This window comes from Protopterus annectens, chromosome 1.part1, assembly GCF_019279795.1.
Source record: "Protopterus annectens isolate FY-2018-M chromosome 1.part1, PAN1.0, whole genome shotgun sequence".
Taxonomy (NCBI): domain Eukaryota; kingdom Metazoa; phylum Chordata; order Ceratodontiformes; family Protopteridae; genus Protopterus; species Protopterus annectens.
Window position 1 is genome coordinate 15,412,686 of NC_056726.1, and position 12,829 is coordinate 15,425,514.

Here is a 12,829-nt window from a genome sequence, read left to right on the forward strand (position 1 = left end):
TTTTATGAGGGATCGTAATTTTTTGGTAGTACTGATCAGAGATGCCTTCCCTATTAGGGATTTTGCTCTATCATGTAGTAGCTTCCTCCTTCTGTTGTACAGTTTATTTATGGCAGGGGTCCACCAGACTGGACACCTGCCTTTGGATGATTGGGTCTTGGTTTTGTTTGGGATAGCATGATCCATGCATTCCTGGAGATGTCCGTAGAATGCGTTTATATAGGATTCTGTAGTTTGGACCGTAGTTTCCACTGGCCCTGGGGCCTTGAAGGATTCCACTTCAGTTTTGAGAAGTGAGAAGTTCACTTTTGAGAAGTTTTTCACTGTGGTTTTCTGGGCTGGGGGTGGGGTCGGGATGTGGACATCCAGTGAAATTAATTTATGGTCTGATCTTACCAATGAGGGATATACTTCTGGTGTGGAGCATAGAGTCCCCATGTTGGTAATGATCAGGTCTAGTATATTGTCCCCTCTTGTGGGAGTGGTGACTAGTTGTTCCATAGCATTTGAGTTTATAATTTCCAGGAACCTTTGGGCTAAGGTGCTGGGGCTTGAGTAGTGCTCCCAGTCAATGTTTGGGTAGTTGAAGTCACCCAATATAATGGTGTTTGGAGAGATCTTCATGTTCTCCAATGTTTTCAGGAAAGCCGAGTGGGATTCCTGACTTTGAGAGGGTGGTCTGTAGGATGCTATCAACTGAAAAGCAGTCTTGCCCACTGTTAGTTGCACATGGATGGTCTCCGATACTTCGTGCAATGCCACTAACCTCGAGGTGTGGATATCCTTGATAAATATGGAAACTCCCCCTCCTTTTGTGGTTCGGTCCGGGTTTTGGGGCCGAAAAGCATGATATGAGGTATAGCCTGGTAGTGCTGGGGTGCTCTCTGGAGCCTTGAACCAGGTTTCTGTCACTGCACAGATATCGATGTTCTCCATACTGAGGAGAGCTTCAAGTGCGTGCATCTTGAGGTTAAGACTTCTGGCGTTTAGCAGCATTACCCTTAGTTTCTTGTTCCTTGTGCTGTCTATGGGGGTGGTTTTGACTTTTGAGCCTTGCCTAAAAAAAGGCATTATGGGGGTGGCAAGAGCCCAGTGGTGACAGGTGCAAGCCGTCCCTAGAGAAGCAACGTGGCCTGTCCAACATATCATCCCAGGCAGGCAGACAGACATTGGATCCCCTTAGAATGACACCAGTACTTGAGCCAATTGTTAAAGCTGATCATCTTGTCTTTGTATTGTGGTATCATTCTTGGTGAGGGCAAGATGCTGCTCAGGGTCAGGGTCATACCAGCCTGGGCTACATAATCGGAGAGCTCCTCTATGTCTCTTTTCATGTAGTCCAGGGAGGTACGTCTCAGGTCATTCACACCAGCATGGACAATGACAGAGTCATATTTGTACTTGCTTTGGAGTGACCTGAGTGCGTGTGTTATGTGGTGGATCCTAGCTCCCGATAGACAGCTCACAGTCACCTTCTCCTTGTTCAGCCTGGTCAGTGGGACATCAGTGTGTCTGACTATGGAGTCACCTATTACTAGTGTATCAGGCAAGGTGTTTGGCCTTAAGGGCTGCGATTGGTCGACACACTGATTTATTGAAGTATGTGTTGCATGTGTTTTGTTTTGAGGTGGTGGATTTTTGGATGTCTGCTTTGGGAGCCTCTATTGTTTTGGTAAGTTTTTTATTAGAGCCTCCAAGTATGTCTTTGTGTTTTATGTGTTTGGTTTGCAGTTGTGGTAGGTCTATGTGGGACTGGGATTGTTGTGTGTGTGGTTGCCATCTCCTCCTGTCTGGTCATGCCAGCCCTGAGTTGAGAGAGTTCAGCCTCCAGTTTGGCTATATAGTTGCATCTCTCACATGTATTTGTGTTTGTTGGGAGGAGGAGAGGGTTGTCTGTGTACATGAGACAACTGTAGCATTGTCTCAAGATGCCCAGATTGACCAGCTGAACTGGAGACGCCAGTAATCTACCACTCGACATGCTAGAACAGTATAAGGGAGTGGTATACCTTTAAGGGAAGTGGATATTCACAGGGGTGGTAAGTAGATGTAGTGCTTTACTTAGTACGAGAGTGCTTACTTAGTAGAGAAGTATTGAGAACAAGTGCTAGGCTTATAATACAGTGAGTAGTCTGGTTATACTAAGAGTAGAGCTTCCTTGAGGGAAAATTTGAAGAACAGACTTTGCGGAGCCAGAAAAAGTTTAACCTTGTTTAACCAGTGCTGCGCTATGCGTACGACCGCTCAAAGCCGTGCAAATGCGGATTTTAAACAGTGAACTACAAAAGAGCTGGAAATGGTCCCAAACAACCAATTACTACAGCTTCTTGTGCTGAGGTCACTTCCCCCAAGGACAGGTAGGCTGCTCAAGGCTCCCCACTCCCACTGGTGAGCAAAGAAACTTCCTTCTATCCAAGTAAGGTAATGGACAACACAGGAACTACACCACAGCCCAGAATACAGCAATGCCTGTAAACTGGTCTAAACTAGTCGTGGAAGGCGGGAAAACAAGGATTATTTTTTTGTTTTTTTGTTTTTTTGGTAGAAACACAGAAAATGCAGAAACAGTGATAAATTAGTTACACAGGCTAGCACACTTTAGTGGGCAGCCTCCACAGTTAAATCAAACAAACAAACAAGCAAACTTTATGTGGCTAAGATACTGATCTTTGCTTTATATTACATGGTATTATAATGTATGATGTTTCTATCTTTGAGCTATTTGACTAAAATGCAATTCTGCACTGTAATCTTATTTAAATTTTCTATGCATATTTTGTAGAATACCTTCTCTATCTACAAGCATTATCAGCAGCAGCAAGTTAGTTAAACAAACAGTACTGCTAGGTCACCTCTGAAAAGATGCTGGTGTCTAGGTGGCTAACTTATTAAAAATAAAATAAAATATTGCTTCTCATTTACCATGCACAGAAACTAGTTACATTAAGTTTATCTGTCCTGTTTTCTAATAAATATATGTTTCAGTTGTTTTTTTTATTAATTATTTTGCAGCTCTAAGTAAGGTCTTCCCTAGGTCTGTATAGTAAATGGCCTTTGGTCCAGAGAGACTTAGTCAGTTACTAAAAATAATTAACTAAGTATATACATAAGTAAATGACTAGGGTCACATGTTAGTAGAAATGTTTGTTCCATTTTCATATAAGGGTGTGCATTCACTTGATGCTGTTCATGGCTGGCAGGCAGAAATTACTAAATGATGCAATAAATAATAAGAGATTCAAAATGTATCCAGTAATAAATATGAAGCCTCGGACACTCAAAATGAAGCAGGAATATATACTTTCTGTCCATAATGCAAAAACAGGAAAAGGTTTGCAGAGCAACAACTGCTTGACAAACTTAGAGTGGACGTGTACAACATACAGCCTGGACCTGGGAGAATATGCGGCCTGTTCTTGTGGATATCAAGCTATGTGCTGCTTTCACTATACTTGTCACAGCGAGATGTCACAGATCGACTGGGATACATGGTATCTTACAGGCTTCTGTCCTGAGGATACTGCAGCAGTTCCTCAATGCATTCCTAGTCCATGTGGATGAGCATATCTATTCCTTAATGTCACCACACCACCAAGCCATTACCAGGCTTGCCTTCTACAGAACGGCACATGTTGTTGAGGCCCTCAGTGTGATGGATTGCACCCATGTGGCTATTATGACTCCAACTTGACCGTGGGGGTGGGGGAGATATTGCAATAGGTAGGGTTACCATTCCATCAGCTGCCAGGCAGTGTGTGATGCACGTGGCTGTATTACAAATGTATCAGCCCAGCATCCTGGAAGAACCCATGATTCCCACATGTGTCACATAAATTCACTTTACCACCACCCCCTGTATGGTAGGATTATGCACAATCAACTAGTTGGGCCAGTGTACCCTAAAAAACTTTGTTTCCCATAATTGATTCTCTATGTAGTGACTAAGGTTTTAATGACTGACCACCCCATTATCTTTTCCAAGTGAGACAGGCTACAAATTTGGACTTGGTTAGTGACATTGGTTCATAACTCAAAGGGAGCTACAGAGGAGAGCATTAAAAAATTCCATGTTCCAGCATGGATAGTCATTAAGTGAGTGTTTGGCCTGCTCAAAGCCCACTTTCACTGCCCAGATCAGTTAGAGGTAGGGTCCTTCCGTATAAGCCTGCTACTGCATGCAGAATGTTTACTGATTATTGTGTTCTGAATTATATGATTACATATCAGTCTGGGGTGCAAATACCTCAAAGAGTGACCAATGATGGGAGTGCAGCTCCTTCCACCTTTGTTCCATCGGTGATGATAGCAGATGTCATAGCTCCCAACCAGCCAACTCCAAAATGAGGAAAACTACCTCTCATAATGTGGAACAGCTGCTAACAGCTTATTAGCATCTTCAACTAGAAAGCTCATGGGTTGGTTAAAATATGTTACTATACACTTATAAAAAGTGATTTTGATGAATTAATATGATTTAGTTTTACATACAATGGATATTAGTTAAAATGATTAACACTGAATATGTGACAGACTCTGTCAATATGGAACAGTAAGAAACATGGACTTTTTAAGATTAAAAATGAGGAATGTTCCCATAATGAGGTACACTTGAGATGTATAGGTTCATAGGTTCATACTAGGCTATCTGCCCTAGGGCATTTATAAGCCTAGCCAGAGTTGTGTGGCTTTCACCACCCCTTAGGTTGAAGAATACTATACCCATTAGTTTGCCGTGCCTCTGTCCAGCAGTGATACAGAGATGATCCCTGGGGTAAACCTAAGATCTCCCATCCACTGGTCAAGATTCCTCTTGAACAGAGCCAGTGAGGTGCTCTGTCTCACATGGACTGGGATTCTGTTCCACAGCATAGGGAGTCTCTGGGTGATGAATCTGTCCCTCCAGCACGTCCTAGTCTCTTGCTCTTGTGGCTCTGGTGGATTTGGATTTTTTGAGGTGGAGCATGTCCATTAATTCCAGGTTGGACATGGCCTTGTATGTCAGGCACAGGTCACCTCTGAGCAGATGGTATGCGACTGAATAGAGCTGGAGTTTCTTCAGTCAGGCAGCATATGGCATATTTTTGAGCCCCTTTATCCTTTTGGTGAGGAACTTTTGGGGTCTTTCCAATTGCTGCAGGTGTCGGGTAAGATACATTCTGAATGGGGCATTGTACTCAATCATTGGTCTGATAAGTGAAGAGTACAGGGGAACAATGACCTCCCTTGATCTGGATGTGAATCCCTTCATAATCAGGTGGGCAATGTAGAAGGTCCTCCTAACCACTTTGGCAATGTGAGTGTCAAAGAAAGGTTACTGTCAACTTGGGTCCCCAGGTCCCTGATAACCTCTTCTGTGCTTAATGGATTGCCACCTATGTGGTAACTTGGGGTTACCTTGTTTTTACCAAAGGGTATGACTATACATTTTTTGGCGTTTAGCTTAAGGCCATGGCTCTGGCACCAGTTATCCGTTTCTATGAGACCTCTCTGAAGGATATCTGTGTCTGATGGATTTTCAACTATGGCGCCCAGTTTGCAGTCATCTGCAAACTTTGTCAGCCACAATCCTCCTATGTTTGCCTGCACTTCTGAAAAGTAGATGCCGAACAAGAGGGGGCCCAGGACTGAGCCCTGTGGGACACCGCTTGTGACCGGCTTGGAGTCTGACATGGCACCAGCAACTCTAACCCTGTGGGTTCTGTCCTTGAGCCAGTTTGCAACCCATCTTGTGACATATGGGTTTACATTTAAGCTGGTGAGCTTTTCTATGATACCTGAGTGGGGTATTGTGTCGAAAGCTTTTGCAAGGTCAAGGTAGGCTGTGTGAACTGCCTTACCCTCATCAATGGCCTTGGTGACTGTTTCAAAAAAGTCGACCAAGTTCAAGAGGCATGATCTGCCCTTGACAAAGCTGAATTGGGTAGGATCCAATGTCTGTGGGTCCCCTATGTCTTTATTTATGAGTTCCATTATGATCCTCTCCATAGCTTTGCAGACCAGGCTTGTTAAGCTTATGGGGCGGTAATTACCAGGGTCCGTAGAAGCACCGCCTTTGTGGAGTGGGACCACAGTTGCCGTACGCCACTCTTTGGGTACGTATCCTGTGGTAAGGCTAAGATTAAACAGCAGCCTTATGTGTGGGTTTAGTTCCTCATTGAGTTCGTGTAGCACACAGCCGGGGACCCCATCCGGTCCCATTGATGCTGTGTTTTTAGCTTTAGAGAGAGCAGCTCTCACCTGGGCATTTGAGATGACTGGGAGGGTACACTCTGCTGGGATAGATATTTCTCCTTTTGGGGGGGAGGGAGGGGAGAAATTTTCACTGAACCTGTCTGCCAGTATGTTTGCAATGTCTGTGGGTTCAGTGATTTTTGTATCATTTGGGACTAATTCTGAGCATATCTGTGAGTTTCCACCCAGATTTCTAACATAGCTAAAGAAGGCCTTATGATTGTCTTTTGAGTCCTTGGCGATTTTTCTCTCAAAGTTGGCCTTGGATGATTTTATGAGTGATCGTAGTTTTGTGGTGGTGGCCAGACAGTGGCAGCAGCATAGCACTCCCACTGGTAAGCTTGTGCACAGAACATGGCAACGCAGGTAGAGCAGTCATATCTAGTCCACAACTGTGGGCCATGACATTCATCACGTGACAGTATAAAGATAACCTCTGGTACATGGAGTGTCACTGGAGGGCTATGATGAGTAGTGCACCATCAGCTCATACTGTGCATCAGACATTTTTCAACATACCATACACGTGTACTTCATATGGTCAAAGCCATCATCATTTATGCAGTATTTAGCTATCAATGGCACAAGTGCTAGGTATAAAGCAGGGGGTGGGGACGATAAGAAAGTGGTCAGGGCTTCTGACATTTCTTGGGGGGGTTGTTGCCTGAGGTGTGTATATAGTTTGTAAAGTTGTGTCAGATTTTAAATATGTCATACACAATGTCCCCTAATGACAGTGGTGGAGATGGTCCCACAGATTGTGAGCAAATACTTGTATGTGAGCTTAATTGAACAGTGCTGTGGGACCTAGACCTTGACTCAAAGATCCAACTATGTGTTGTGGAAGTCTGTCGATGCCTAACTGCCTTATTCTTGGGTAAATCTACATGCATAGCTGCAGCACTGTGTTGGGACACACTTGGAGCCAGGTCTACTCATCCACAATGTATGCAGACTCCCAGCTGCTTATAGTATGTGAATGTAGCATTATCACTAAGTGATCACTTGCTTATACTAAACAAATGTTATTTTACAGCTCTTAACTGCCCAGATTTTCACAGAATGTCCACATTTTTGTCTCATATTTTTGGTCTCTTCCTCATATATTTTGTGGTTTTCTGACAAATCACTGAGGATTATAGTTACTAAATAATTACATAAATATTAGTTTCAGACTTCATATCCTTCAGAAAAATGCACGTTGACACAAATCCTGTTACTCTAGCAGCTTTCTAAGTTTGTAAGCTCAATATTGAAAATCTGTCCCTATTTATGGACCTTTGTTACCCCGTTATTTTAGGTTCTGTCCAGATTTCTTTCTCTAAGAGGATGAGAGGTATTTTTATCAGTAATGGTGCCCACTTATTTCAGCTAGCACCATACCTACCTGAATGTGGCATTGCTGAGATGGACAAACTAAAAAGTAGTTCAATAGCTCCCTGACCCTTCAACCCCTTAACATACACAGTGCTCTTGTTAGTATCCATTTTGTATAAGTTATGAAGTGTCTATAACTATTCTATTTAATTTGCAATCAATGTATTCCTTTTTTAAGGTTTGATATAATCTCACAACTGCAGTTCATTTTCTTTTCTAGTTTGATGGAAGTAATAGAAGAAAAATAATGTAATTGTCCATATTGTTATATGTCCACTTTCAGTAAAGGAACATAAACGGGGTGGGATGCAAACTTGATCAGACATGTAATTCTTACTGCACTCATCTGCACGCCACTAGATACAGGGAATTAGAAAAAACATTATGTAGAACATTACAGTCGACAAAGTTGACCATGCAAGCAAATGAAAGGATTTCTGTTAACTTTACTTTCTCCATCTTTTTCTTGTTTTGCAGCATAGGATAACATTAAAGTGAACCACTGCAAAGGAGGCAGGCAAGACTGATTCCACAACCTCATAAGTAATGCTGTCTCCCAAAAACATTGCTAATGAAAAACTATTTTATAAAATTAATGACAGTATGGAAAATATATGGGTTATTATTACACGGATGAGCATACCTCTCAACTGTCTAGATTTTCACAGAATGTCCAGATTTTTGGCTTATATTTATGGTCTGTTACTCATAAAATTTGTGGTTTTCTGGCAAATCACTGGGATTATCTGAGGACTTGAAGTAACTAAATAATTACATGCATTTGGGTTTCAGACTTCAAATCTTTCAGAAAATGTATGTTAGAACAAACCCTGTTACTCTAGCAAGTTTCTAAGAGCAATATCTAAAATATGTCCCTATTTTTGAGCCGTTGACCCCCATTTTGCCAGGTTTTGCCCAGATTTCTTAAACTAAGAGACTGACAGGTATGCAGATGAGTAGGACACGGCAGATTTTTAAAAACAGGAAAATTGTGCACTGTTATAGTAAAATGACATTTGTTCTACATATAATACAATATTGTTTGCATTAACATTTTGGATGATTACTTATGTTACTCGGAAATAATACTGATCTCATTTAGTATTGCAAAATATAGTTATTGCATTCCTCTTTTTTGTATTCTTTTACAGATCCAGCTGAGCCTGGGAGATCTCGATCGCAGTCAAACCCGATTAGGTAGATGGCAACACCCAATAACTGTTGCAGTAATGCTTCACAGGGTAGGAGTTTGGTAACCAGGTAGGCCCTCTGGAAACATAGTCACTTTTCATGGGTGATCCAGGAGCAATGTCCGGTTAAGTGACTTGCTCAAAGTCACACAGTGGGCAAATGAGAGCTGAGGAATGAGGAATCAAACCCTGCACCACAGGAACTACAGCTCACAGCCTTAACCCTGTGAATCAGCTGCCATATTGGGAACATATTACTTCATAAATCCAAGTTGTTTAAGTAAAACTGGTGCAAGTGCTTGTAGGTGTGTGCTCTGTCTGCATGAACTGTGTTTATGCACATTTTAAATTGTGCTATGTATGGTGATGGCAATACTGTGCAGTAAATTAAGGTATGCTGTGAAGGGAAATGCGCAGACAAGACAGTTTGGGAAGGAGGAGGGAATGACATGATTGGTGTGGTGTGCTTTGAGTTTTGCAAGATATAACAAATCATTGTTCCCATTTTTTGTGTCAGTGGTAACCTCAGAATAAGAGTATGTGCGGTAATATAAGCACAGGATAGCAGGGAGCTTTCCCCTTACGTAAAATTGTGTGTTAGTGTATGGTAGATGTACAAGTAACCTCAGTACCTACTAGCACTGACATACCAACAAAATGGTCACCAACAATGAGCAATGCGTATATCTTAAGAGTGTTACAGAAAGTAAATTTTTTATGTTTAATTAGTTAAACAGAATATCAGCAAGATAAAATTATTAAACAGGATACAGCAATCAGAATACAGGGGTATTCTGTAACATATGCCAGCAAATCTTTAGATACATACTACCACATGTATCAAAGAAAATCTGTTTGAAATGAATGCTATACTCCAGGTAGTAGGCCATCTTGTTTGCAAAAGTAGAACATGTAGCACAGTAAAAATAGCAATAACAAACTCAACTGCATTAACAAACAGAACTGCAATGAACTAATCAAGAGGGGATGGAGTTAAAATATACAGTAACGGGTGTGGCCCACGACTGTCTGTCTTGGTTTAAAATTATTCCGTTGGTTGTGTTGTGTGCTTTCCTTAACTGGCACCTCTTTGGTATACAGTATTACTTTACTTAAGGTTTAAATACAAGACTTGGAACTTTCCTCCTTCAAGTCTCATCATGTCTGTTTTTTTTCCTCACCACTACATCCCCAGAGGCTATGAACTGGTAGAAATCAACACAGACTGTGCCAGGATTTATAATTATTGCAATAAAAAAAGCTAACATGATTTCACTCAAACATCCTGGAACTGTACAAATACCACATTTGATTTTCTGGTAGCTAATGTAAACATTCAATATCAGCTGTAAGTGTAGTTGTCAAATGCATGTCTGTCATCTCACAACACCAGCAATGACTTTTTAATAGTGCTGCATACAAACAGACACAGATTTAAATTAGAATTAACACAAGCAATTCATTCATAAATTGTACCTTTGGCACTCATACTTACTACATCATTGACCAAAACAGAGAACTGACCCAGAGAGAATGACAGTAAACTCCTCTGAGATGCAAGTCTTAAAACAAATACGCAATACCTTTGTGAATACAAAACTGCAAGGATGGAAGTACTAGAACTGTGAGCAATGAGCATCTATATTAACAGCTGTTTACCAGATGGACTTATGTCAGGACTGAACCACTGCACACCATACCTCTCAACCTCTTAGTCCAAAACATCGGGACAAAGGCCCCAAAATAGGTACAGATTTATAAATATTGCTCTTATAAACTTAGAAAATCGATCAAATAACAGGTTTTACTTTCACATGCATTTGTTTTAGTATATGAAGTCTGAAACTCAAATGTCTCATTATTTAGTGAGTTCCATACCCAATAATTGTCCAGAAAAATCACAAATTCTATGAGGTACAGAGCAAACATATCAAACAATAATCTGAATATCCTGTAGCTAGTCAAAAGAGTCAGTACATGACATGTGCCATTACTTCTTGCATCTATGTATGTATACAACTATATATATATATATATATATATATATATATATATATATATATTACATATTCTCTTAGATGCGCTAATAGAAAAAAAAAACATAGATCCAAGCAAGAGATGGGAAGCACACAGTCTAATTAAGAAGATGAGTGTGTTACATAAGAAATTAACATGCATTACATTTGCTAGGTGTGTATACAGATGCACAAAAATAGAAAGACATAAAGAACACTGAATAAACAATTTAAATAAATACACATACACACACACACACACATATATATATAGACAGATAGATATAAATAGATAGATATATACAGACAATGTCTATAGATAGAAATGAAATAACATCTTAAACGATAAGAAAGTGTGTGTCATGTTTCCAAGTTTGAAAAAATCTGCCATCCTTAACTTACTCTGACAAAGATTAAAGCAAGTCCTGGGAGACTAATGTAAGCGATCTGTCACAGAATACAGTAGCAGTGATCCCCTTAAGCAGCCCAGCACATCAGAAACAACTGAATCATACTCATTCTCAGTGTTCATTCAGCTCCCATTTCCATGACGACAAAGACATTTTTTTTTCAATGGGGTTGCATTCTGTGATAAACGAAAACCTGTTGAATCTTTCACATTGATGGCAGCACATTCTGACTAAACGAGTGATGAAACACACACTTGTACTTTGTTCCTTACTTACAGCAGAGAGAGAGAGAGACTGAGAACAGTGTTTGTTTGGGCTCAGCTTCCTGTTCAGTTTTAAGCAGATTAACAGCTGCATTTTAAATATTTAAATTTGTATTCCTCAGTAAGTTTTCTTAGTTCAGCAGATAACATCATATGATCTGCCTGTGTTTGTTACTTATCAGCAAGTTCAAACAACTTGGCACTTTTCCATTTCTTGGCTGATTTACGGCAGAACTGGAGGGATGGCCATACCACTGACCTGCAGTGGTTGAATCCTGTATTACACTACACAGAAACAGTGACAATAACCTAAGGAACTGGGATAGCTTGGTCAGTTTGAGCACATAAATGAAGGATTCCTCAAACATGCATTCATTGCATGCCATACGTTGTAACATTTTAATGTCCTGGGAGACAACACAGGCAGAGACATGGACATGAAGATAAAACAATAAAACTAATGATGTAACTTCACGATAAGGAGACTATATGCCATTTAAGTTCTGATTTCATAGATTCATAGGAGATTACTAGGCTAATGGTTTAAGAGTCCTTACAAGCCTAGCCAATATAATCCAGTTTTACCCAATATGTGGCCCCAAGGGGCAACAGGATGGCATGGATTTGTGCCTATGCATTGAGTATCTTATAGATTGTCCCTGTCCATAAGGGACATATGCACTATCCCAGGTGTGAATTTGCTATTCCTCATCAGTTGATCTAAACTGCATTTGAAGATGAACAGGGAAGGGTTCTGCTTAATGTGAATAGGAAGCCTGTTCCAAAGAAGGGGCAATCTCCGAGACACATCTGTCTCTCCAGCATATTTTGTTTGAGTTGCTAACTAAGTTTAGATCCCTAGATTGGGTGACTCTTGTGCTGTCTGACTTGCAGATGTGTAGCAGCTCCAACAGGGCTGGATTTGGGAGTGGCTTGCAGGTCAGGCATTGGTCACCCCTTAATAGTAGGTAGGAAACAGAGTAAAGGGATATGGGTTTAGTCTATCCACAAACAACATGTTATTTGCACCCTGTAATTTCTTTATGATGAACCTCAAAGGTCACTCCAGCTGCTGTAAGTGCCTAGTCAAGTAAATGCCAAATGGCACATTGTACTCAATTATTGGTCTAATGATGGCTGAGCACATCGGGACTATAACTTACTTGGAACTGGAGGCCATACCTTTACTTATAGGTTCTGCCACATAGAAGGACTTTCTCACCACTGTGGACACATGACAATCAAAGTTTAGACTATCATCTATTAGTGTAACTACATATCTCACCTTTGAGTCTACTCTTAGGGATGCACTTGAGTCTACTCTTAGGGATGCACTACTAATG

The 12,829-nt window shown here is 40.8% G+C and overlaps 1 protein-coding gene across 3 annotated transcripts in view; it reads right to left on the minus strand.

Annotated features, from left to right (window-relative positions):
- PDZD2 (PDZ domain containing 2) overlaps positions 1–12,829 on the minus strand; it is a 2,738,687-nt gene that overhangs the window by 1,158,214 nt on the left and 1,567,644 nt on the right. The window contains exon 1 of one of the 3 annotated variants that reach the window (XM_044073386.1): positions 11,216–11,640. The exons of the other annotated variants lie outside the window; for them this stretch is intronic. The gene's annotated coding sequence lies outside the window, so the exon portion shown is untranslated. Of the gene's footprint in view, positions 1–11,215; positions 11,641–12,829 lie in introns of those variants that run through there. 3 annotated transcript variants of the gene reach the window in all.